Source organism: Rhipicephalus sanguineus, chromosome 2, assembly GCF_013339695.2.
Source record: "Rhipicephalus sanguineus isolate Rsan-2018 chromosome 2, BIME_Rsan_1.4, whole genome shotgun sequence".
NCBI classification, from domain to species: Eukaryota; Metazoa; Arthropoda; class Arachnida; order Ixodida; family Ixodidae; genus Rhipicephalus; species Rhipicephalus sanguineus.
The window spans coordinates 172,349,920-172,375,051 of NC_051177.1; the positions used below are offsets into that span (position 1 = coordinate 172,349,920).

At 46.7% G+C, this 25,132-nt stretch overlaps 10 non-coding genes across 10 annotated transcripts; all 10 read left to right on the forward strand.

Annotated features, from left to right (window-relative positions):
- Positions 1 to 4,200: 4,200 nt before the first annotated feature.
- Trnar-ccu (transfer RNA arginine (anticodon CCU)) lies at positions 4,201 to 4,273 on the forward strand. Its single transcript has one exon. It is a non-coding gene; the product is annotated as a tRNA-Arg (tRNA).
- Positions 4,274 to 11,158: 6,885 nt separating this feature from the next.
- Positions 11,159 to 11,231, forward strand: Trnar-ccu (transfer RNA arginine (anticodon CCU)). Its single transcript has one exon. It is a non-coding gene; the product is annotated as a tRNA-Arg (tRNA).
- A 162-nt stretch (positions 11,232 to 11,393) lies between these two features.
- On the forward strand, positions 11,394 to 11,466 carry Trnar-ccu (transfer RNA arginine (anticodon CCU)). Its single transcript has one exon. It is a non-coding gene; the product is annotated as a tRNA-Arg (tRNA).
- Positions 11,467 to 11,857: 391 nt separating this feature from the next.
- On the forward strand, positions 11,858 to 11,930 carry Trnar-ccu (transfer RNA arginine (anticodon CCU)). Its single transcript has one exon. It is a non-coding gene; the product is annotated as a tRNA-Arg (tRNA).
- A 159-nt stretch (positions 11,931 to 12,089) lies between these two features.
- On the forward strand, positions 12,090 to 12,162 carry Trnar-ccu (transfer RNA arginine (anticodon CCU)). The gene has a single exon. It is a non-coding gene; the product is annotated as a tRNA-Arg (tRNA).
- A 159-nt stretch (positions 12,163 to 12,321) lies between these two features.
- Positions 12,322 to 12,394, forward strand: Trnar-ccu (transfer RNA arginine (anticodon CCU)). The gene has a single exon. It is a non-coding gene; the product is annotated as a tRNA-Arg (tRNA).
- A 159-nt stretch (positions 12,395 to 12,553) lies between these two features.
- On the forward strand, positions 12,554 to 12,626 carry Trnar-ccu (transfer RNA arginine (anticodon CCU)). The gene has a single exon. It is a non-coding gene; the product is annotated as a tRNA-Arg (tRNA).
- Positions 12,627 to 13,017: 391 nt separating this feature from the next.
- Positions 13,018 to 13,090, forward strand: Trnar-ccu (transfer RNA arginine (anticodon CCU)). The gene has a single exon. It is a non-coding gene; the product is annotated as a tRNA-Arg (tRNA).
- A 6,104-nt stretch (positions 13,091 to 19,194) lies between these two features.
- Positions 19,195 to 19,267, forward strand: Trnar-ccu (transfer RNA arginine (anticodon CCU)). The gene has a single exon. It is a non-coding gene; the product is annotated as a tRNA-Arg (tRNA).
- Positions 19,268 to 19,426: 159 nt separating this feature from the next.
- Positions 19,427 to 19,499, forward strand: Trnar-ccu (transfer RNA arginine (anticodon CCU)). The gene has a single exon. It is a non-coding gene; the product is annotated as a tRNA-Arg (tRNA).
- Positions 19,500 to 25,132: the final 5,633 nt, after the last annotated feature.

The following is a 25,132-nucleotide window of genomic DNA, read 5'->3' on the forward strand; positions in this document are numbered from 1 at the left end:
TGGGAAGTCTGGAGGGTGCATTTTATTTTTAAAGAATTCTATTGGTATCATTGAAGAAAGGGTCGTGACTTCTGATGATGGAAGATTAGTTCTGTGTGACTTTTTATTATCTGGAAAAGAATGGCGAATAGTATGTGTGTACGCGCCAAATATAGCCACCGACAGGAAAGGGTTTTTTGATTATGTAGCCACCTTCCTAAAGTGTGATAGGGTTGTTGTATTGCTCGGAGACTTCAATTGTATTTGCATGGCCGAGGATAGTGTTAAGAACGCACCAGTTCGCGATAAAAGTGCCCTACAGTTGTGTGCAATAACTGAAGAGTGTTGTTTAGTAGACATTGGCGATGTTCTCCGAGGCAGCTATGTGCAATTTACACATTTTCAGCATCAAAGCCATGCTAGACTAGATCGTATATATGTGGTTGAAAATATCGTGCCTTTATGCGCGAATTATACCGTGAAACATGTTAGCTGCAGTGATCACAGTCTTGTAATGCTCGAAGTTGGCAGGAAAAAGAGAAATGTGAAGTTTAACTGGGACCTATGGAAGTTAAACGAAAAACTTTTAAAAGACGAGACTTTCGTGAAAGTGGTGAGCCAGAAGGCTCGGGATGCTCTTTTAAATAAGAAAACGAGCGCTATAGAAGTCTGGGAGCAATTTAAAAATGAAGTTAAAATGTACGCAATCGAGAGAGCAGGAGTGGTGAGATATAAAGAAAAGCAAAAAGAAAAAGAGCTCCAGAACACGCTCGATTACCTGCTGAATGCAGATAGCACCATACCGGGATTGTTTAGCAATGAGATCAAGGATATCAAAAGACAGATGGAACGCATCGCGGAAGAACGATATATGGGTGCGGTGATAAGAGCGCGAGCGGAACGCTTTACGATGGGTGAAATGCCCACAAAACGTGCGCTTGCGGAAGAAAAGCGATATGCAACTAAAAAAGATATTAAAGAAATCCAATACGAAGGTGTGCTTTCTTCCGAGCAGGATTTTATCGAAATGGCATTTCTTGAAAGGTATCGAAAATTGTTGGGCTCAGAAATGAAAGTTAAAGATTCATTTATAAGAGAGTTTTTAACCCTGATGCCAAAGCTAGAGGATGATGTTAAGGAGAGTCTTGAGATGCCGATTACGATAGGGGAAATTGGCCAAGCAATAGATGACCTTAAGACGGGCAAGACACCTGGACCCGATGGCATAGGGGCAGGGTTTTACAAAACCTTCAAAGAAGAAATGTCAGAGATGCTACATCGCGTTTTAATGGAGGCATATGATGTGAAGCAACTCCCTCTATCGTTTCGAGCAAGTCATGTAATACTCATTCCAAAGACTGAAGACGCTGAAAATTGCAATCGGTGGAAAACTATAGGCCCATTAGTCTCACAAATGTAGACTATAAGGTATACATGAAAGTTTTGGCAAAAAGACTTCAAACAGTGATTACCAGTGTTGTCGGTTCGCACCAAACGTGCGGAATTAAAGGAAGAAGCATCTTAATAATATTCATACGGCAAGAACAATTTTGGAATGTTGTGATGCGTCCGGTGGACGTATAGCAATGCTACAGTTAGACTTAGAAAAAGCTTTCGACAGAGTAAGTCATGAAATACTATTTGCATTGCTTGATCACATTAGTGTAGGCGCGGTAATAGCTAACGGGGTGAAAATGGCATACAAGAACTGCTCTGCCAAACTAGTAATAAACAAAAACTTAGCGCGGACATACATGTGAAATCTAGTGTGCGCCAAGGATGCCCTTGTTCTGCTCTATTGTTCGCAATATACTTGGAACCCTTTTGCCTGAAAGTGTTGAACAATACAAAGATAACAGGATATCAGTTCTTGTCACATGAAATAAAAGTGTTAGCGTATGCTGATGATATCGCGATATTCTGTCAAAATGAAAAAGAGTGTAGAGGAGGCTATAAGGGATGCACGAACCTTCTGCAGTCTCACCGGAAGCGCAATCAGCTGGCACAAGTGTCAAGGTTTCTGGCACGGCGAGTGGAATGAAAAGCCAGAAATAATACAGGGGATCACATTTACAAGTACGCCGTCCAAGTATCTTGGAGTTCCTTTGCAGTATTATCAGGAAACCACTGAGCAATGGGCCGCGGAAACCGAGCATGTTAAGACAAAAACGACTAAGTGGGGAGGGCGAGATTTTTCGATCTTTGCACGCGCAGCAGTTTGTAATGTGTTTCTCGTAGCGAAAGTCTTTACATGCTGCAAGTATTATGTATGTCACGAGCATGCGTTCAAAGGTTGCACCGAATATTTGCCGTATTTATATGGGGATCTACGTGGGAGCGTACTGGCAGAGTTAACATTTTTCATAAGGTAAAAAAAAGGGGGACTTGGGCTGTCGCACTTGTTCCTCAAACAGATTGTTTTGCGGTTTTTTTATTTAAGAGATCAGAGTGATGGTTTCTTACGCGCTGTGATGCAAGTACGATTGCGGGACAAATTACCGGAATATGTTGTATCGTCATATGGCTCGCAGTGCGGGGTGGTGAAGGGTTTTTTGAGAGAAGTTGTGTATGCTTTTCAGTTTCTTCAAGTGCATTTTCTTTGGATTACTTGGCCTCAGTAACAAAAAAACAACTGTATAAGGATTTAGTTGATATTATGTGCCCTGTACCTTTATACCGTAAAGTGTATGTAGCAGGACGAAATAAGAATGTGTTTAAACGCGTAAATAGGATGCCTATTAGAGCATCAGCTAAGACGTTCCTTTTCTTGTTGCACACAGGCACGCTCCCTGTTAAACCATGGCTCAAAGATAAAGGGTTTTATTTTCCTTGGGGTGTTACTGTATGATTTGCAGGAAGCCCGAAGCAATCGAGCACATCTTTTTAGACTGCTATGACTCAGTGTTCCTGTGGGACGTCCTTCAAAGGACGATAAAGAAAGACTTTCAGCTCACGCCATTCGGTATTCGCTTCTTGCCATGGGAGCCAACAGATGACGTGCCATGTGATCTGATAATGCTTATTGCTATGCATAGCATGTGGAAAACTAGAATGGATTATAGACATGAACACGAAGATCCAAAACCGGCTAAGGTGTATTACATGAATATCTGTTATATGTTAGAAGTGTGTTACGTGAACTGCACGAGCCACCTCACTGGTTACCCACACTTGACAGATTGCTGACAGCGAAATATTTCTGACTATGCAACACGGGACAAGCTGTCGGTCCCGTTTTTTTTAGAATGTACATATAAGTGTCTTGTGATAATGAGACTTAGATATGAAGGCTTGTGCGCTGTTGTTACTGTAATTTGGTGCTATAAACCCAGGCAAAAAAAAAAATAAACTCGTTCGCTAACGGATAAGCATCGGTCTCCTAAACCGGGGATTGCGGGGTTCGAGTCCGCCGAGGGTACATTTTGTTTGCAAAAAGCGTTTCCGCGACATTGTCCTTGCTTGAAGAGAAGCATATATTGTTACGGGGAGAATATATTTCACAATATATATACACAGAATAAACTCAGCGGCTGGCAAGATGGCGCCCAGCTTGCAGGGTCTGTCAACGTCCGTCCTCTTTCTTGTCTTCTTCGTTGTCCTTTTCAGCCCGTTACATTATTTCCCGGCGGCTGAAGCACCGACCCGGTACTCATCAGGAGGCAGTCGAGTTGATAGGGCTTGAGCCGCGTAACATGAAACTACGTCAGTGCGAGGGTGAACCACGGTGGGGTCACTAGGGGCGATTTCGTAGGTGACGTCGGTCACCTGGCGTAAGATGCGGTAAGGGCCTGAATAGCGTGGGAGTAACTTCTCGGAAAGTGCCAGGCGGCGCGTGGGGGACCAAAGCAGAACCAGATTGCCGGGCGCGTAGTGGACGTCACGATGGTGGGCGTCATATACACGCCTCTGGTTTTCCTGCGAGTCCACTAGTCGGCGTCGAGCAACTTCGCGCGCCTCTTGGGCCTTCGTTATTGCCTCCCGAGCGTACTCCGACGTATAACTCAGTTTGGACGGCAGGAGTGTGTCGAAAGGTAGCGTAGGGTTGCGGCCGAACAAAAGGAAAAATGGAGAGAACCCAGCGGTATCGTGTCGAGAAGAATTATAGGCGAAGGTGACAATATGTTTGCATTTCGTCTCTCTATTTCCTCTCCACTGTGTGTTATACTGCGACCGAGAGTAAAAGCGGCAATGGAAAGTACGCAGATGAACCATCCAAACATCGCCCTCGCGGCCTAACGGATAAGGCATCGGTCTCCTAAACCGGGGATTGCGGGTTCGAGTCCCGCCGAGGGTACATTTTTTTTTGCAAAAAGCTTTTCCACTACATTTTTCTTGCTTGAAGAGAAGCATATATGTTTGCATTTCGTCTCTCTATTTCCTCTCCACTGTGTGTTATACTGCGACCGAGAGTGAAAGCGGCAATGGAAAGTACGCAGATGAACCATCCAAACATCGCCCTCGTGGCCTGGATTCCACTTCCGGCTGCGAAAGCGTTCGGACGTGTGTATCATGAGCTCCTTTGGAGCGGCATCGGCGGCCCAACTTAGCCGCGGTTCCAGCATTGAAATGCTACAGGAATATGCCGTCATTTTGCCCCCTCTGACAAATGGGTATGTGGTTAAGAACACTGTTTTTCTGCACGCAGACGTAAAAGGAAGGCCTTATCACGCGGAAAATTTTCGTGAACCACTTTTTCGACGTGTCCCGCGCACCGAGGTTCTTGCGCGTGGCGCATATCAAATGATCACGTGTGGGCGGTGACCTGTAAAAGCGCTGAAGGTGTGAAGAAACTTTAGCTGAACCCCAATTGACTGTGAAAGGCCTCAAATGCATGGTAATCGACCCAAGCCACCACGACGTCCGTCTGAAACTGCATTGGTTGCTCTACCACGTGCGAGAAGGAGACGTCCGAAATGCGCTGATCCCTTACGGGACGGTCGTTGACGTAGGAATGGATAAATGGCGAATTGATGGCTACACGCAGCAGGATACCATGACAAGAACCGTGACTCTCCGGCTCAAGGCTAACGTTACGCTGGACGATACACCCCACCAGTTACGAGTTGGAGGGGAGCTCGCACTCATCGTGGCCCCTGGAAGAGCGCCGAGGTGTTTGCGCTGCCAGCAGATTGGCCACATTAGAAAAGACTGTCGAGTTCCGCGGTGCGACACGTGCAAACGCTTTGGTCATGCCAGCGAACTGCACGAGGACGTATGCTGCAGCTACCTTGAACACCGGAAGCACGGATAAATCCGAGCTCACTATGGACGAGGCCGAAGCCGAAGAATCGGTGAAATCAAAGGCGGATTCGGCAGGGAAAACCCCAAGTACGGCAGGCATGACGCAGTTGAAGAAAGAAGCGGCAAATTCAACTGACAGTGCAAGGGTGGTGCAACCTATTGCAGAATCACCGTGAAACCCAAGGTGACGTCTGCAGGAGACACGCCAAGTACAGGAGGCATGACGGAGGTGAAAGAAACGGCAAAGTCAGCTGACAGTGCGGGTGTGCAATCTGCCGCAGAATCATCGACGAGCGCAAAGGAGGCCCATGTATAAAAGGATGTGACCGCTGAAACGAGTGAGAGCAAAAGAACTACTCAGACTGTCCAGGAACCTTCCGACGGTTGTGCCATGGAGTGGCACGACGCTGAAGAACCCGGGACTGGAGGGAAAAGACCACGAGACGCAGTCAGATCAGAACCAAATGATGCAAGCAGTCAAGAACCGCCTGCGAAAGCGGCTGTCTTTAGGAGGCAGCGGCTGATTGTCAAGCCAAACGTCGTAGAAGGTGAAAAGCGGGCGGCCAAGCCGCCCTCTTGACGACGCACTAGGTGCGCGCCCCCTGCCCAGAAGGTGTGCCTGATGACTGAGTAGGCGTTATTTAGCGCAGACTGTTTGGTGAGCACTTACTTCTACCATAAAAATGGCAGTGAGACTTGAGCGAGCAGTACGGTTTGCCAGTATAAATGTACGCGAGTTAGCTTCTAGAAGGCGGCAGTACCAATGAGTAGATTGTTTTCGGAGCATAAATTTGACGTGATTGCTTGCTTGCAGGAAACCAAATTAGCGACCGAGGAGGATAATGATCGCATGGTGTTTACCTTTCGCTTAATGTATAACGTTTGTGTGTCCCACGCCAATGGCTTATCAGGAGGATGTGCTCTTTTCATCAGAAAATCTATGGGTGCTGTTGAAAGAAGTGTAATAAGCAGTGATAACGGACGTTTTGTAGTGTGTGATTTTTCTTTCTTGAAATTTGAATGGTGCGTGATATGTGTGTATGCCCCGAACCGAGAGAGCGAAAGGAAAGTTTTCTTTCAAGAAATAAGTAATTTACTCGAATGTGACAAATATGTAATACGTGTTGGTGATTTTAACTGCGTGTGCGCGAAAGAAGACCGCGCCAAGCCAATCCAATTATGTGATCAAAGCGCGGTGTTTTTGAACGAATTGATTGCAGAAAAGGATTGGAGAGATGTTGGCCTATGCATGTCTAATGGTAGAGTTCAGTTTACGCACTTTCAGGGTCCTAAGCCACGCACGGTTAGATAGAGGGTACATCTCGCTGGACCTTGTTATGTGCTGTGATGATTATATTGTTATACTGGTGTCCTTTCAGCGATCACTGTATGATTAGTTTTACACTTGGTGCTAGGGAGAGGAATCATAAATTTAACTGGTACCTGTGGAAATTAAACAATAATGTCTTGAAGAATGAAACTTTTGGCAGAGATGTAACCGAAGCCCTTACGAAGCTATATGATAATCAAAAAGACGACTGGGAAGCGAAGTGGGAAACGTTGAAACAAGATGTCAAAATGAAAGCGATAGAACAAACTCTAAGAATAATTTTGAGAAGAAGCAGGAGGAAAGGAGCCTACAAAGGCAACTACAAGCTCTCTTGGAGGAAGAAAGTATGAAACCTGGCCTGTTTACCGAAGAAATTAGAAATACTAAAAACAAACTGGAAATTTTAGACAGACAGAAATATAAAGGTGCTATAATAAGAACAAGAAGGGAAAAGCTTTGGATGGGTGAGACACCCACAAAAAGAGCTCTGGGGGACGAAAAGAAATATGCACAAAGAAAAGAAGTAAAGGATATAATGCACAAGGATAGGCTGACAAATGAAAAAAGTCGGCAGATCCCACATACTGTGGGAATCGATGTAATGCGAAGCAGCCAGCAAAGAGCTGCATACATTGCCTTGTTTGTCTTTGAGCCAAATGAAATCATTCGTGCCATGGCATCTAGTCCACCATATATCGCATGTTTGCCAGCACGCATGCATGCACAATCTAGTATACACCATGCCAATGAAACGCATATTCTGGTATATACAATGCATGACCTGTCGTTTATGTTCATCACGCACTCGTGTTGTGCCATACCAATTTTGATATATATCCAGTTAACAAAACGGCCGGAAGCACACTATGACAATGGCATGTAAATCATACCGTACATGACATGCATAACATGATTCGCATGTTAAGACCTCTAATTTATGTTCGTCATACAGTCACATCGCGCAATACCAATTTGGTGTATATCAAACGAGCGAACTGTCCGCGAGTGCACACGAGTATAGAATGTAAATCATGCCATACATGACAGCATGGCATGATTTTCATGTTAACACATTTCGTTTACGCTCGTCATACAGTCGCTTAGCGCAAATACCAATTTTCGTGTATATCAAAGCTAGCGAAACGGCCGCGAATGTATCATGAGTGTGGCTTGCAAATCATGTACACGACCTGCATGTGATGATTTCCATGTTACCACCTCTCATTTAGGTTCGTCATACGGTCGTGTCGCGCAACACCAATTTTGGTGCATATCATGCAAGCGAAACGGCCGCAAGTGCACCATGAGCGTGGCATGTAAAATCATGACATACATGTCATGGATGTCATGGTTTTCATGCTACCACCTGTTATTCATGCTCTTCATGCAGTCACATTGCACAATACCAATTTTGGTGGATATCAAGCAAGCGAAACGGCCACTAGTGCGCCATGAGCATGACATGTAAATCATGTCGTGTATGTCATGCATGTCATGATTTTCATGTTACCACGTCTCATTTACGTTTGTCCATACAGTCGCTGCGCGCAATACCAATTTTGGTGTACATCAAGCTACGAAGCGGCCGCGAATGCATCCTGAGCGTGGCATGTAAATCATGACATACATGACATGCATGTCATGGTTTTCATCTTACCAACTGTTATTCATGTTCTTCATACAGTCACTTCGCGCAATAACCAGTTTTGGTGTATATCATCTAGCGAAACGACCGCGAGTGCGCCATGAGTGTGGCATGTAAATCATGTCATACATGACATGCATGTCACGATTTTTATGTTACGACGTGTCATTTATGTTCGTCATACAGAATATCTCGTCATACCACTTTTCGTATATATCTCTTCATTTAAAACGGCCGCGAGCGCCCAGAGACCATGTCATGTAAATCATGCTGCACATGACATGTGCGTCATGATTTGCATGTTAAGACCTTGTCATTATGTTGTCATGAATTCTTGTCACGCCGTACCAATTTTGGTGTATATGAAATTAACGGAACGGCCGCAAGAGCCTAAGGTCGTGGAATGTAAATCGTGCTGTTCATGACATGCGTGTCAAGATATTCATGGTATGACCTGCCATTTATGTTCGTAATAAGGCCATGTTATGACACACCAATTTTGGTATACATCCGATTAACGAAACGGCCAGGAGAGCACGAAGTCGTAGGCGGCTAGATAGATAGATAGATAGATAGATAGATAGATAGATAGATAGATAGATAGATAGATAGATAGATAGATAGATAGATAGATAGACTCAAAGTCGCAGAAGTTCGCTGAGAAATGCTTCGCATTTAAAAGCTCAGATAATGGAAGCGTTTGTGGAACATTATCGCGATCTGCTCGGCAAGCGTGTACCGATGGCCAGAGGCTTTACTGATGTCTTTCTCCCTATCATGCCCAAGCTTGACACAGATACACAAGAAAGATTAGGGGCTCCTATCAGCGTGCAGGAAATCCAAAAAGCTATCGATGACCTAAGCACGGGAAAGACGCCCGGCCCAGATGGAATCGGAGCTGAGTTTTATAAAACGTTTAAAGAAGAAGTAGCAAATGCGCCGTACGAAGTTATGGTAGAAGCATATAAAAAGAAGAAACTACCGTGCTCTTTCACGCAAGCGCATACTGTCTTAATTCCTAAAACAGATGATAGCACCAAACTACAATCTGTAGCATCATATCGACCTATAAGCCTTTTGAACACTGATTACAAAATATTCATGAAGGGTTTAACCAGGAGAATGCAGAATGTCATCGAAAAGATTGTAGGAACACACCAGACATGTGGCATTAGGGGTCGCAGCATTACAACAAACATACATATAGTAAGAAGCATTCTAGAGATTTGTGATGCCTTCGAAGAACGAATAGTAATGATGCAACTAGATTTACAAAAAGCTTTCGATCGTGTCTCGCATGAAGTATTGTTCAGTGTGTTGAAGCATGTGGAAGTTGGCGACATAATCTTGGATGGTCTTAAGATGGCATACTCACAGTGTGTAACTCGTCTGATAGTCAATAGGCAGCTCAGTGAGGAAATTAAAATACTCAGTTCTATCAGACAAGGATGTCCGGCCTCAGCATTGTTATTTGCCATCTACCTAGAACCCTTTTGTTTATCAATAATTAATAATACAAGTGTCCACGGCTTTCGGTTACAGAATGCGGAGATAAAGCTACTTGCTTACGCCGATGATGTGGCGGTACTTTGCCAAGATAGACAGAGTATATGTGAGGTTGTTCACATGGCAAATATATTTTGTGACATGACGGGCACCATAATTAATTGGGGCAAAACAACTGCCTTTTGGTACGGTAATTAGAATATAAGACATGAGGTATACCTCAACGTAAAATGGGAAAGTAAACCCTTAAAGTATCTTGGTGTACCTTTGGAAAGCCATCGTGACAACACGGACTACTGGAAAGGTGAAGCAGAAACACTCAAGCAAAAAGCAAACGCTTGGGGTGGTCGGGAGTTGTCTATTTTCGCGCGTGCGTCCGTATGCAACATGTTCCTTATATCCAAAATATGGTACGTCATGCAAGTCATCTGTATGCCGCGCATTAATGTGCAGAAATTTTATAGGATTTTTGCAGTGTTTGTGTGGAAATCGTCATGGGAACGTACAAGTCGTTCAAACTTATTCCAGTCCGTTCGCAATGGAGGAGTTGGTTTATGTCATTTATTTATAAGACAAGTTGTCTCTCGTTTTATGTTCCCGCGAGACCAAAAAAAAATGAATTTCTGCAAACTGTGATACAACTAACACTGTCTTCGCGCATTCCGGATTTTGTTGTGTCATCAAACAATGATATGTGCCGTTATGTGACCGGTTTTTTGAGAGATGTTATACAATCTTTTGAATTTTTGAAAGTCCGTTTTTCTATCGAATATCTTTTCACTGTTAAACGAAAGAAGCTGTACAAAGATCTCCGTGATGTCCTGTTACTAACACCCTTGTACAGATCTTCCGGACAGGACGTTTTAAAAAGGGTCAAAAGGATGAACGTGAAAGCAGGGGCAAAAACATTCTTTTTTAAACTTCATTCCGGTACGCTCCCCGTAAAGCAATGGTTAGCGGATAAGGGAATCGATCTGCCATGGACAAGCAATTGTTTGCTTTGTAAAACACCTGAGACAATAGAGCATGTATTTATTCATTGCTGGGACGCAGTCTTTCATTGGAACATCCTTTATAGAACATTGAAAAAAGAGCTGCCCATTACGAGCTATGGCAATCGTTTTCTGTGTGTGGACAATGAGGACGACGTCCCGTATGACATGTTTATGTTAATTAGTCTTCACAGCATCTGGCAGACTGCAATGGCTGTCCGACATATGGACCAGAACACGCGTCCTGTCCGGGAAAACGTCATCGCAAATATAAGGCATATTGCTGAAGTGTATAGAGCACAAGAAGAACCTCCCCGCTGGTTGCCAATGTTGGACGAAATGTGTCACTTGAAAAAAGTTTAATGGGAACACTACGGACCAAAGCTTGGTCCAAGTGTGTTTTTACCATTCCTGTTTCTGTGTCACCACCTGTAAAGAAAAATAGGCAATAAAGAAAAAGAAATCGCCCTCGTGGCCTACCGGATAAGGCATCGGTCTCCTAAACCGGGGACTGCGGGTTCGAGTCCCGCCGAGGGTACATTTTTTTTTTTGCAAAAAGCTTTTCCACTACATTTTCCTTGCTTGAAGAGAAGCATATATGTTTGCGTTTCGTCTCTCTATTTCCTGTCCACTATGTGTTATACTGCGACCGAGAGTGAAAGCGGCAATGGAAAGTACGCAGATGAACCATCCAAACATCGCCCTCGTGGCCTAACGGATAAGGCATCGGTCTCCTAAACCGGGGATTGCGGGTTCGAGTCCCGCCGAGGGTACATTTTTTTTGCAAAAAGCTTTTCCACTACATTTTCCTTGCTTGAAGAGAAGCATATATGTTTGCGTTTTGTCTCTCTATTTCCTGTCCACTATGTGTTATACTGCGACCGAGAGTGAAAGCGGCAATGGAAGGTACGCAGATGAACCATCCAAACATCGCCCTCGCGGCCTAACGGATAAGGCATCGGTCTCCTAAACCGGGGATTGCGGGTTCGAGTCCCGCCGAGGCTACATTTTTTTTGCAAAAAGCTTTTCCACTACATTTTCCTTGTTTGAAGAAAAGCATATTTGTTTGCATTTCGTCTCTCTATTTCCTGTCCACTATGTGTTATACTGCGACCGAGAGTGAAAGCGGCAATGGAAGGTACGCAGATGAACCATCCAAACATCGCCCTCGCGGCCTAACGGATAAGGCATCGGTCTCCTAAACCGGGGATTGCGGGTTCGAGTCCCGCCGAGGGTACATTTTTTTTGCAAAAAGCTTTTCCACTACATTTTCCTTGTTTGAAGGGAAGCATATTTGTTTGCATTTCGTCTCTCTATTTCCTCTCCACTGTGTGTTATACTGCGACCGAGAGTGAAAGCGGCAATGGAAAGTACGCAGATGAACCATCCAAACATCGCCCTCGTGGCCTAACGGATAAGGCATCGGTCTCCTAAACCGCGGATTGCGGGTTCGAGTCCCGCCGAGGGTACATTTTTTTTGCAAAAAGCTTTTCCACTACATTTTTCTTGCTTGAAGAGAAGCATATATGTTTGCGTTTCGTCTCTCTATTTCCTGTCCACTATGTGTTATACTGCGACCGAGAGTGAAAGCGGCAATGGAAAGTACGCAGATGAACCATCCAAACATCGCCCTCGCGGCCTAACGGATAAGGCATCGGTCTCCTAAACCGGGGATTGCGGGTTCGAGTCCCGCCGAGGGTACATTTTTTTTGCAAAAAGCTTTTCCACTACATTTTTCTTGCTTGAAGAGAAGCATATATGTTTGCGTTTCGTCTCTCTATTTCCTGTCCACTATGTGTTATACTGCGACCGAGAGTGAAAGCGGCAATGGAAAGTACGCAGATGAACCATCCAAACATCGCCCTCGTGGCCTACCGGATAAGGCATCGGTCTCCTAAACCGGGGATTGCGGGTTCGAGTCCCGCCGAGGGTACATTTTTTTTGCAAAAAGCTTTTCCACTACATTTTTCTTGCTTGAAGAGAAGCATATATGTTTGCGTTTCGTCTCTCTATTTCCTGTCCACTATGTGTTATACTGCGACCGAGAGTGAAAGCGGCAATGGAAAGTACGCAGATGAACCATCCAAACATCGCCCTCGTGGCCTACCGGATAAGGCATCGGTCTCCTAAACTGGGGATTGCGGGTTCGAGTCCCGCCGAGGGAACATTTTTTTTGCAAAAAGCTTTTCCACTACATTTTCCTTGCTTGAAGAGAAGCATATATGTTTGCGTTTCGTCTCTCCATTTCCTGTCCACTATGTGTTATACTGCGACCGAGAGTGAAAGCGGCAATGGAAAGTACGCAGATGAACCATCCAAACATCGCCCTCGTGGCCTACCGGATAAGGCATCGGTCTCCTAAACCGGGGACTGCGGGTTCGAGTCCCGCCGAGGGTACATTTTTTTTTTCAAAAAGCTTTTCCACTACATTTTCCTTGCTTGAAGAGAAGCATATATGTTTGCGTTTCGTCTCTCTATTTCCTGTCCACTATGTGTTATACTGCGACCGAGAGTGAAAGCGGCAATGGAAAGTACGCAGATGAACCATCCAAACATCGCCCTCGTGGCCTACCGGATAAGGCATCGGTCTCCTAAACCGGGGATTGCGGGTTCGAGTCACGCCGAGGGTACATTTTTTTTGCAAAAAGCTTTTCCACTACATTTTCCTTGTTTGAAGAGAAGCATATTTGTTTGCATTTCGTCTCTCTATTTCCTCTCCACTGTGTGTTATACTGCGACCGAGAGTGAAAGCGGCAATGGAAAGTACGCAGATGAACCATCCAAACATCGCCCTCGTGGCCTAACGATTCCACTTCCGGACACCGTAGTGAACGGACGCGGAATGTCGTGCTCCTCGAAAGGGGCGGTTTCAGCGGCCCAGCTGGGCCGCGGTATCAGGTTCAACGACACGACTTCGACACAGGACTACCAGCTTATTTTGCCCCAGTTGCCTACAGGAACGACCGTAACCACAACGGTATTTTTGCACGCTGACGTAAAGGCCAGACCTTACCGAGTTGAGCACTTCCGCGATGCTTTGAGCAAACTGCAGCTTATGCCGGAGGTGGTGGCCCTTGGGGCCTATCAGATGAACCACGTGTGGGCGATAACGTTCAAGGACGAAAACGCCAAGAAGAAGATTCTTTCAAGTGCAGCCTTCAGTGTCAAGGATCACAAATGTGTGGTGATAGACCCGTGTAACCAAGATATCCGGATGAAGCTATACTGGCTTTTGCACACTACGCCGGATGAAACCGTAAGGACCGCCCTGCTACCTTTCGGAACTGTGAGCGAAATTTCCCGGGATAAATGGCGTGTACAAGGCTGCGCAGACAAAGGGTCGCACACGCGTTTGGTGTCTCTGCGTTTGAAGTCCGGATACACCGTAGAAGACTTGCCGCATCAACTTCGGGTTGGAGAAGACCATGCCCTCGTGCACGTTCCAGGCAGACCACCACTCTGCCTCCGGTGCCGCGGCACCGGACACATACGGCGCGAGTGCCGAGTACCACGTTGCGGGCTCTGCCGTCGCTTCGGCCACGACGAGACCCAGTGCGTGCGCAGTTACGCAAACGTGACAGGTGCCGGGAGAAGCGAAGCTATGGAAGAGCACTTCATGGACCAGGCTGACGCGGAGGCAACAGTCATGGGGGGCGGTGACTCGGCGGAGACTGAAGATAAACAGCAGGTGACACCCTCCGGGGAGAACAAGGACAAGAACGAAGGTGCGGCTGAACCCGCCGCCAGAAAAAAGGAAGCAACGGAAGGGGACAAGGCCACAGCGAAGAAGAACGTTCCCGAGGAAACTAGCCAGACCAGTGCGGACGGACCAGATAAGGACCCCACCGACATGGAGTACGCGCAAGTGGTCGTAAAGAGGCCGCTTGAGGTGGACGAAGGGAACGACAACGGGGCATCTTCTGCCTGTGAACCACTTCCGAAGGCGCCGTTCGTCAGGAGACCAACCTTGAGGATACAACCCAAGGTGCCGCCCGATAGGAGGTCGGCACCATCAACAGAGAAAAAGGCACCGCCAGCAGAACCACCATAGCGGGTATGGTGGCTTCCCGACTAAGCTGGGGATAGACGTGCAGTGTCAAAAATTAAAAAAAAAATGTGCGCCGCCAGAGAAAACACTTGGGCCTCGCCTGAGAAGGCCAGGCCACTTCAAGAAGAGCGACAAGAAGTAAGTCTGTCACCCGATAATATGAAACAGGCGCAATGCGCGAAACTTGTCTCATCGCTCTCAGCTTCTTCGAACTCGGGCTTTACACTGAAGATAGGCAATTTAAATATACGAGGATTAGCGGCGAAAAAAAAGCAAATGCAGTTAAAGAGAATGCTAATCGAAAATGAGGTAGACGTATTAGCCTTGCAAGAATCTAAGATTGAGAGCGTTGAGCAGGCGGATCGCATGGTGAACCTTTTTAAAACAAATTATAATGTATGTGTATGCCATGTCGTTGGGAAGTCTGGAGGGTGCATTTTATTTTTAAAGAATTCTATTGGTATCATTGAAGAAAGGGTCGTGACTTCTGATGATGGAAGATTAGTTCTGTGTGACTTTTTATTATGTGGAAAAGAATGGCGAATAGTATGTGTGTACGCGCCAAATATAGCCACCGACAGGAAGGGTTTTTTGATTATGTAGCCACCTTCCTAAAGTGTGATAGGGTTGTTGTATTGCTCGGAGACTTCAATTGTATTTGCATGGCCGAGGATAGTGTTAAGAACGCACCAGTTCGCGATAAAAGTGCCCTACAGTTGTGTGCAATAACTGAAGAGTGTTGTTTAGTAGACATTGGCGATGTTCTCCGAGGCAGCTATGTGCAATTTTCACATTTTCAGCATCAAAGCCATGCTAGACTAGATCGTATATATGTGGTTGAAAATATCGTGCCTTTATGCGCGAATTATACCGTGAAACATGTTAGCTGCAGTGATCACAGTCTTGTAATGCTCGAAGTTGGCAGGAAAAAGAGAAATGTGAAGTTTAACTGGGACCTATGGAAGTTAAACGAAAAACTTTTAAAAGACGAGACTTTCGTGAAAGTGGTGAGCCAGAAGGCTCGGGATGCTCTTTTAAATAAGAAAACGAGCGCTATAGAAGTCTGGGAGCAATTTAAAAATGAAGTTAAAATGTACGCAATCGAGAGAGCAGGAGTGGTGAGATATAAAGAAAAGCAAAAAGAAAAAGAGCTCCAGAACACGCTCGACTACCTGCTGAATGCAGATAGCACCATACCGGGATTGTTTAGCAATGAGATCAAGGATATCAAAAGACAGATGGAACGCATCGCGGAAGAACGATATATGGGTGCGGTGATAAGAGCGCGAGCGGAACGCTTTACGATGGGTGAAATGCCCACAAAACGTGCGCTTGCGGAAGAAAAGCGATATGCAACTAAAAAAGATATTAAAGAAATCCAATACGAAGGTGTGCTTTCTTCCGAGCAGGATTTTATCGAAATGGCATTTCTAGAAAGGTATCGAAAATTGTTGGGCTCAGAAATGAAAGTTAAAGATTCATTTATAAGAGAGTTTTTAACCCTGATGCCAAAGCTAGAGGATGATGTTAAGGAGAGTCTTGAGATGCCGATTACGATAGGGGAAATTGGCCAAGCAATAGATGACCTTAAGACGGGCAAGACACCTGGACCCGATGGCATAGGGGCAGGGTTTTACAAAACCTTCAAAGAAGAAATGTCAGAGATGCTACATCGCGTTTTAATGGAGGCATATGATGTGAAGCAACTCCCTCTATCGTTTCGAGCAAGTCATGTAATACTCATTCCAAAGACTGAAGACGCTGAAAAATTGCAATCGGTGGAAAACTATAGGCCCATTAGTCTCACAAATGTAGACTATAAGGTATACATGAAAGTTTTGGCAAAAAGACTTCAAACAGTGATTACCAGTGTTGTCGGTTCGCACCAAACGTGCGGAATTAAAGGAAGAAGCATCTTTAATAATATTCATACGGCAAGAACAATTTTGGAATGTTGTGATGCGTCCGGTGGACGTATAGCAATGCTACAGTTAGACTTAGAAAAAAGCTTTCGACAGAGTAAGTCATGAAATACTATTTGCATTGCTTGATCACATTAGTGTAGGCGCGGTAATAGCTAACGGGGTGAAAATGGCATACAAGAACTGCTCTGCCAAACTAGTAATAAACAAAAACTTAGCGCGGACATACATGTGAAATCTAGTGTGCGCCAAGGATGCCCTTGTTCTGCTCTATTGTTCGCAATATACTTGGAACCCTTTTGCCTGAAAGTGTTGAACAATACAAAGATAACAGGATATCAGTTCTTGTCACATGAAATAAAAGTGTTAGCGTATGCTGATGATATCGCGATATTCTGTCAAAATGAAAAGAGTGTAGAGGAGGCTATAAGGGATGCACGAACCTTCTGCAGTCTCACCGGAAGCGCAATCAGCTGGCACAAGTGTCAAGGTTTCTGGCACGGCGAGTGGAATGAAAAGCCAGAAATAATACAGGGGATCACATTTACAAGTACGCCGTCCAAGTATCTTGGAGTTCCTTTGCAGTATTATCAGGAAACCACTGAGCAATGGGCCGCGGAAACCGAGCATGTTAAGACAAAAACGACTAAGTGGGGAGGGCGAGATTTTTCGATCTTTGCACGCGCAGCAGTTTGTAATGTGTTTCTTGTAGCGAAAGTCTTTTACATGCTGCAAGTATTATGTATGTCACGAGCATGCGTTCAAAGGTTGCACCGAATATTTGCCGTATTTATATGGGGATCTACGTGGGAGCGTACTGGCAGAATTAACATTTTTCATAAGGTAAAGAAAGGGGGACTTGGGCTGTCGCACTTGTTCCTCAAACAGATTGTTTTGCGGTTTTTTTATTTAAGAGATCAGAGTGATGGTTTCTTACGCGCTGTGATGCAAGTACGATTGCGGGACAAATTACCGGAATATGTTGTATCGTCATATGGCTCGCAGTGCGGGGTGGTGAAGGGTTTTTTGAGAGAAGTTGTGTATGCTTTTCAGTTTCTTCAAGTGCATTTTTCTTTGGATTACTTGGCCTCAGTAACAAAAAAACAACTGTATAAGGATTTAGTTGATATTATGTGCCCTGTACCTTTATACCGTAAAGTGTATGTAGCAGGACGAAATAAGAATGTTTTTAAACGCGTAAATATGATGCCTATTAGAGCATCAACTAAGACGTTCCTTTTCTTGTTGCACACAGGCACGCTCCCTGTTAAACCATGGCTCAAAGATAAAGGGTTTTATTTTCCTTGGGGTGTTAACTGTATGATTTGCAGGAAGCCCGAAACAATCGAGCACATCTTTTTAGACTGCTATGACTCAGTGTTCCTGTGGGACGTCCTTCAAAGGACGATAAAGAAAGACTTTCCGCTCACGCCATTCGGTATTCGCTTCTTGCCATGGGAGCCAACAGATGACGTGCCATGTGATCTGATAATGCTTATTGCTATGCATAGCATGTGGAAAACTAGAATGGATTATAGACATGAACACGAAGATCCAAAACCGGCTAAGGTGTATTTACATGAATATCTGTTATATGTTAGAAGTGTGATACGTGAACTGCACGAGTGTCGTCACCGTCAGTAAAGTGAAGGAAACCAGAGGGATGCACATGTACACTTTTCGCTTCGGCTATTTACTTTTCGAACATACATAAAAAATAGAATACACACAAAAGGTACTGTAATCAATATTACATCGCTAATGGCTTATTCGATATTCAACATCGCTAAGTAAGAGTCCAAATCACAAACTAATTTCGCTTCTGCACGTAAAAGACAATAAAGTCCGAATTTACTTCTTTTGTGGCAGTTGGCGTCCGGTGTTGCACTCGACACTGGCTGGAGCCCTCGTAGCATAGCCGGGGGAACGACTTAGAACCAGGGACCGGAGCGTAGCCGATGTTGGTTCTGTCCAGCTCGAGTCGCGTACGTCTTCCTTTCGCCCAAGCCAAGGTTCGACTGCACCGAGCTCTAGGTCGTCTTCTTCGAAATCCCTCTCCCGAGATTCCTTGGGGTCAATTGTGGGAGAGGAGCCTTTCTTCCTGCCGCGCCGGTGCGCACGGTGTTTACATTGAACTTTGCGTGGCGCCGGGACCGTGGGGCCCGCGCAGGGGGCAACTTCACGTTCTGCTGTAAGATACGGGGGGCCCGCTCACGGGGGCGGCTTCGAATTCGCACTGTCTGGCGACGTCTTCTCTTGGCGCAAATTCACTTGGCATCTGATTATTCAACGAAGTCCATTTGAATATGCACACTCATGACAACGAGCCACCTCAATGGTTACCCACACTTGACAGATTGCTGACAGCGAAATATTTCTGACTATGCAACACGGGACAAGCTGTCGGTCCCGTTTTTTTTTAGAATGTACATATAAGTGTCTTGTGAAATGATGAATTCAGAGATATGAATTCTTGTGCGCTGTGTTCTGTAATTTGTGCTAATAAACCAGGCAATAAAGAAAAAAAAAAAGCCCTCGTGGCCTACCGGATAAGGCATCGGTCTCCTAAACCGGGGATTGCGGGTTCGAGTCCCGCCGAGGGTACATTTTTTTTGCAAAAAGCTTTTCCACTACATTTTCCTTGCTTGAAGAGAAGCATATATGTTTGCGTTTCGTCTCTCTATTTCCTGTCCACTATGTGTTATACTGCGACCGAGAGTGAAAGCGGCAATGGAAGGTACGCAGATGAACCATCCAAACATCGCCCTCGCGGCCTAACGGATAAGGCATCGGTCTCCTAAACCGGGGATTGCGGGTTCGAGTCCCGCCGAGGGTACATTTTTTTTGCAAAGAGCTTTTCCACTACATTTTTCTTGCTTGAAGAGAAGCATATTTGTTTGCATTTCGTCTCTCTATTTCCTCTACACTGTGTGTTATACTGCGACCGAGAGTGAAAGCGGCAATGGAAAGTACGCAGATGAACCATCCAAACATCGCCCTCGTGGCCTAACGGGACTTCCGGCCGCGACAGCGTACGGACGTGTTCTCATGAGCTCCGACGGAGCGGCGATAGCGGCCAAGCTCGGTCGCGGAAACAGGTTATCTGCAATGGAAAACGAATACCAGGTTGTTCTGCCCAGTTTGCCTACAGGTCGGTTTATTTTATGGCGTATTCGGTTGGTCGCTCCGATCCTATGGATCGGAGTCGGTAGATGCGGAGGCAGCCCGTTATCGGAGCGCGAGAGGTAGCGTACCAACCGAATGGATCGACGATCTCGGAGCAGCGCGCCTGTAGCGTCACCGTGCAACCAGCGCGGGAAGCCGCCGGGTAAACATCGACAAATGGGGTCGACCATCCGAGCTGGCGTCATCGTCTGAGCTGCTGGTTTAAGGGCGAGACAGATGGTACGATTTTGCCTCCGATCCGGCGTGCGGCGTCGGATGTCCAGCATGCGGCGCACGACGATTCAGCACACACGGGGCGAACGAGCAATCAGTTGTAGGCTCCGCCCACATACGGCGCCTCGGCATGCACACTCGGAGGACTTCGTATCCTCGTAATAAAGCACAAAACAAACAATTTTGCAAAGTCACGCTTCGTTATATAAGAAAATAATCACTACAACTACGCCTTCGCGAACGACGAGCACATCGCAACAGCTCGCCGTCACTCACGATTCCGCGAGGTAGGCCTAGCATGGCGGACGCCGGCCGTCGCCTACGCCGTTCACGATCACGCGCGAGCTCGGCATAGAGCGCTTGTTTTTGCCAACACGATTAAGCTTTGTACTCGCATGTAATGCGTTTGCATACGCTATTAGGTTGCTCGGCGTCATCGATGTGAAGGCATTCGTCTGCGAGCTGCTGTTACACCATTTACGTTTCGTCCGCCTTCAGTAGCCGCCTCCTTTTCGACATGGTGCAGTTATGGCTTGGTGCATGTGAACTCACCACACAAACACTCAAAAACGCCACGAACACAATACAACACACGTGTACGAAGCATTACGCGTCCGATGCTCTTTCTTTTTGAAATGCGCGCTCGCGCTGTCACCCTGTCACCCGCCGGTAAACGCGGCGTCTAGTACCACGTGAGCCACCCTCCCGGCCAGATCGCACCACGCTCTCACTTCGAAGTCAGAGCGGTCGGGAGCGCTCCGAGTCGGAGGCTGACGCTCCGAAAGAACCACCCGAAGGTAGTTCGAGCGCTCGGATTTTGCCAACCGAACGCGCGACCACTTTTCAGAGCGCTCTAGAGCGCTCAAAATCGCCCATCCGAATACGCCATTAAATACCGTGTTTTTGCACGCGGACGTCAGTGCTCGGCCCTACCGGGTAGAAGACTTTCGCGACGCTCTGGCTCAACATTCGGTACTCCCCGAGGTAGTCGCCTTGGGGGCGTACCGCATGAGCCATGTGTGGGCGGTCACCTTCAAGGACGCTGAAACGGTGAAGAAGCTGGTCAGCATCGGTGAACTGCAAGTTAAAAGCAAGCGCTGTATCGTCATCGACCCGGCCAACAGGGACGTCCGAATGAAGGTGCACTGGTTGCTCCACAGTGTGCCTGACGAGGACGAGCGCCTTGCCTTCACGCCTTTCGGTAAAGTCACCGACATCGTCAGGGAGCGCTGGAGGGCCGAGGGATTGACCGACAAAGGGTCTACAATGAGGCTTGTGACTCTGAAGCTGCACTCCGGCGTCAAAATCGACGACTTGTCACACCAGTTAAGTGTGTCCGGTGAGCACGCCCTTGTTGTTGTGCCGGGCAGGGCTCCGCTCTGCCTTCGCTGCCGGGGCACGGGCCACATCCGCCGCGAGTGCCGCATTCCGCGATGTGACTTTTGTCGGCGATTCGGTCACGAAGACGGCCAGTGTGAACGAACGTACGCCAGAGTGACAGGGCCTGGGGGCAGCGACGACACCACCGACCTGCTCATGGACGAGGCTGACTTGGAAGAGGCGACGCCTCAGACAAACGCCCGTGAAACACAGCCATCTACATCGTCCTCTGTTCCGGAGGGCGAGCGTGATAAGCGGCAAGTCGACGTAGCCTCCAAGGACCAGCATGAGCCCGTCAAAGGCGTCGACACTGCACCGACTAGACGGGATACGCCCCCAGAAGTGCAGCCTCCGGTGAGCGTGATTGAATCCGGCGAGAAGTGTATGGTTTCTTCACACGGCGAAGGGAGCCCAATGGCCAGAAAGCGGCCGCATGAGAGCACCGTCGACAGTGAGTCGCAGCGGGACGATGGTGGAGGCGGCGAGCCACCGACGAAAACGCCAGGTGTAAGACGCTCTCCATTTAGACCGCGACCTAACATTCCGGGCGAACCACGGCGGGCGGGCAATCCGCCTTCGTAAGAGATGGTTTTTATGTCGGGTAAAGGAGGGGGAGGGGAGGGGTGGGGTTGGGCCGAAAATTGTGTAGGAAAAAGCTACAATGTGGATCACTCTGTTTGCTCTGCTCTTCAAACGCGACAGCTTCACGGCCACTGGCCGGGTTTTGTTTCGCGGTGCCATCCGCGAGAAGAATATGGCAATAAGTTTCACCTATGGTCTGTTCTTCGCAAAGGACACCATTCGGAAGGGCAACCTCCTTTGCAGCCATGGCCCCGCTAACAAAAGCGAGTTTGCGCGTAGCAACCCTGAATGTACGAGGGTTAAGCGCTAGAAGGCGACAGTGCCAATTAAGCCGCTTACTGCTCGAAAACGATTTGGACTTGGTCGCAGTTCAAGAGACCAAAGTAGAAAGCCAGGAGGTTGCCGACCGAATGGTATCCGTTTTTCGTCCTCATTTCAATGTACATTTTTGTCACGCTTTTGGCAGTTCGGGCGGCTGTGCTGTTTTCATACGTAATGACTTTGGTAGTTGCGTACAAACGGTTGAGTCGTGCCAATCTGGCCGCCTTTTAGTGGTAGATTTTAGTCTTTCGGGTACGAGTTACCGCGTTGTCTGTGCTTACGCACCGAATGTCGAAAGAGATCGCACAATTTTTTTAAAGGTTTCTAACGTATCTAAACTGTCAAAAAGTGATAATACTCCTAGGCGATTTCAACTGTGTTTGTGCAGCTGAAGACCGGTCCAAAAAGAGCCGTATTCACGATAAGAGCGCCGAGTTGTTATCGGAGATAGTACATGACCGCGGTTTAGATGACGTAGGCAGCGTTTTTTTCCAATGGTACTAGCCCGACTTACACCCATTTTCAGCGAGATAGCCATGCAAGATTGGACAGAATCTATGCCTCAGCCGAACTTGTTGTGCTGTGCACTGCGTACGAAGTGAAACCTATTTCCTTCAGCGACCACTGTTTGGTTATTGCCGGCTTTGGCAGAGTGCAGGCGAAACCACATTTAAATTGGAACCTGTGCAAATTTAATGTGAAGCTCCTAGAGGACGATAATTTCGTAAGCGTAGTAACCGACGAACTGGAGAAGCTACACGCCTCGCAGTCAATAAATCTCGCTGCTGAATGGGAGGAGTTTAAACAGAGAGTCAAAATAGCTGCCATAGAAAGAAGTAGCATACTCAAGCATAAGCGGAACCAAAGTGAACGTGAGCTTCGTGAGCGCCTTGAATACTTTACCTGCATGGAAAACATCCAACCTGGTGTTTTTAGGAAGGAAATGAGAGACGTGAAGAGTCAACTGGAGCAAATTGACGCTGAGAAGTACAAGGCCGCGATAATACGAAGAAGAGCGGAAAAATTGTGGGTCGGTGAAAGGCCAACAAAACGCGCGTTGTCTGATAAAAAGAAATATGCGTGCCAGAAAGAAATCCGTCGAATAGCTAGTGGCAACGATGTCACGTCGGATAGGAAGGTCATCATGCGCGTGATAGCCGATCATTTTACATATCTGCTTGGACAACAAAGGAACACTATGGAATGATTTCGGGAGAGATTTTTACCTTTTATGCCGAGGCTAGACGACGAAGTTAAAGCACGTTAGGACGTGCACATTTCTCTACGAGAAATCGAGGACGCAATCGGCGACTTGACGCTGGGCAAGGCGCCCGGGCCCGATGGCCTAGGGGCCGCCTTCTATAAAGCTTTTAAATTTAAGGTAGCTCCTGTGTTGCTTGGAGTTTTCGCTGAAGCTTACGACCGTAAGCGAGTTCCGCTTTCATTCAGAAGGTCGCACGTTGTGCTGATACCCAAGAGTGACGACCCCGAAAAACGTCTCTCTGTGGGCTCTTATCGTCCTATCAGCCTCACCAACGTGGACTACAAAATATTTATGAAAGTATTAGCCAAAAGACTCCAGGGGGTTATTGCAAAGCTGGTAGGGCCACATCAGACTTGCGGTATTAAAGGCCGCAGCATAGCGACAGACATTCACGTCGCACGAAGTGTTCTTGAATGTTGTGACGTTCTAGGCGAGCGCGTGGCAATGATGCAGCTCGACCTGGCGAAAGCTTTTGACCGAGTCTCACACGAGATTTTATTGGACATTCTCAAACATTCAAATGTTGGCCATGTAATACTAGAAGGCGTCAGAATGGCGTACACGGACTGCACCATGCGTATTATAGTAAACGGGGAACTTACGGAGAGCGTGAACGTCCGCTCGTCAGTGAGGCAGGGATGTCCTTTGTCGCCTTTGCTTTTTGCACTTTATCTCGAACCGCTCTGTTTGGCCATTGACCACACGGAAGCTATTACGGGCTTCAGGCTGGAGACAGCACACGTCAAAGTTTTGGCTTACGCAGATGATGTTGCTGTGTTCTGCTCAGACAGGGAGAGCATCAAACAAGCCACTAATATTGTATGCGACTTATGTGACTGCGCCGGTGCCCAAATAAACTGGGATAAGAGTTACGGGTTTTGGCATGGTGACTGGGATGTTAACCCAGAGCATTACTCTCGGTTACGCTGGTCGGCAATTCCAACACGTTACCTAGGCGTGCCACTTGAATCTTATCGTGATCCAGAAGCGCACTGGTCTGACCAGGCGAGAAGTGCAAAAGAAAAGTCTACTGCGTGGCAAGGCAGGCAATTGTCTATTTTTTCACGAGCCACTGTCTGTAACATTTTTCTGATCTCCAAAATCTGGTATGTGATGAATGTGTTATGTGCATCGTGAGTTAGCATACAAAAACTTCACTGCGTTTTTGCTGTTTTTATTTGGGCGTCCACTTGGGAGCGGACTAGCAGAATGAATTTGTTCCGCTCTGTTAAGAAAGGTGGCCTTGGTCTTGTCCATTTGTTTTTGCGACAAGTTGTGTCGCGATTTATGTATTTACGGGATCAAAACCACCCGTTCCTCCGCACTATCATACAAACAAGGCTACGGAGACTACTCCCGGAACTTATAGCGTCGTCGCGCGAAATGATCAACGGTTTTGTAACCGGGTACCTGCGCGAGGTGGTTCTCTCGTTCAGGTTGCTGAACGCACGATTTTCGTTAGATTATTTATTTAATGTTAAGAAGAAAAAGCTATATAAGGACCTACTGGAAAGCATGCTACC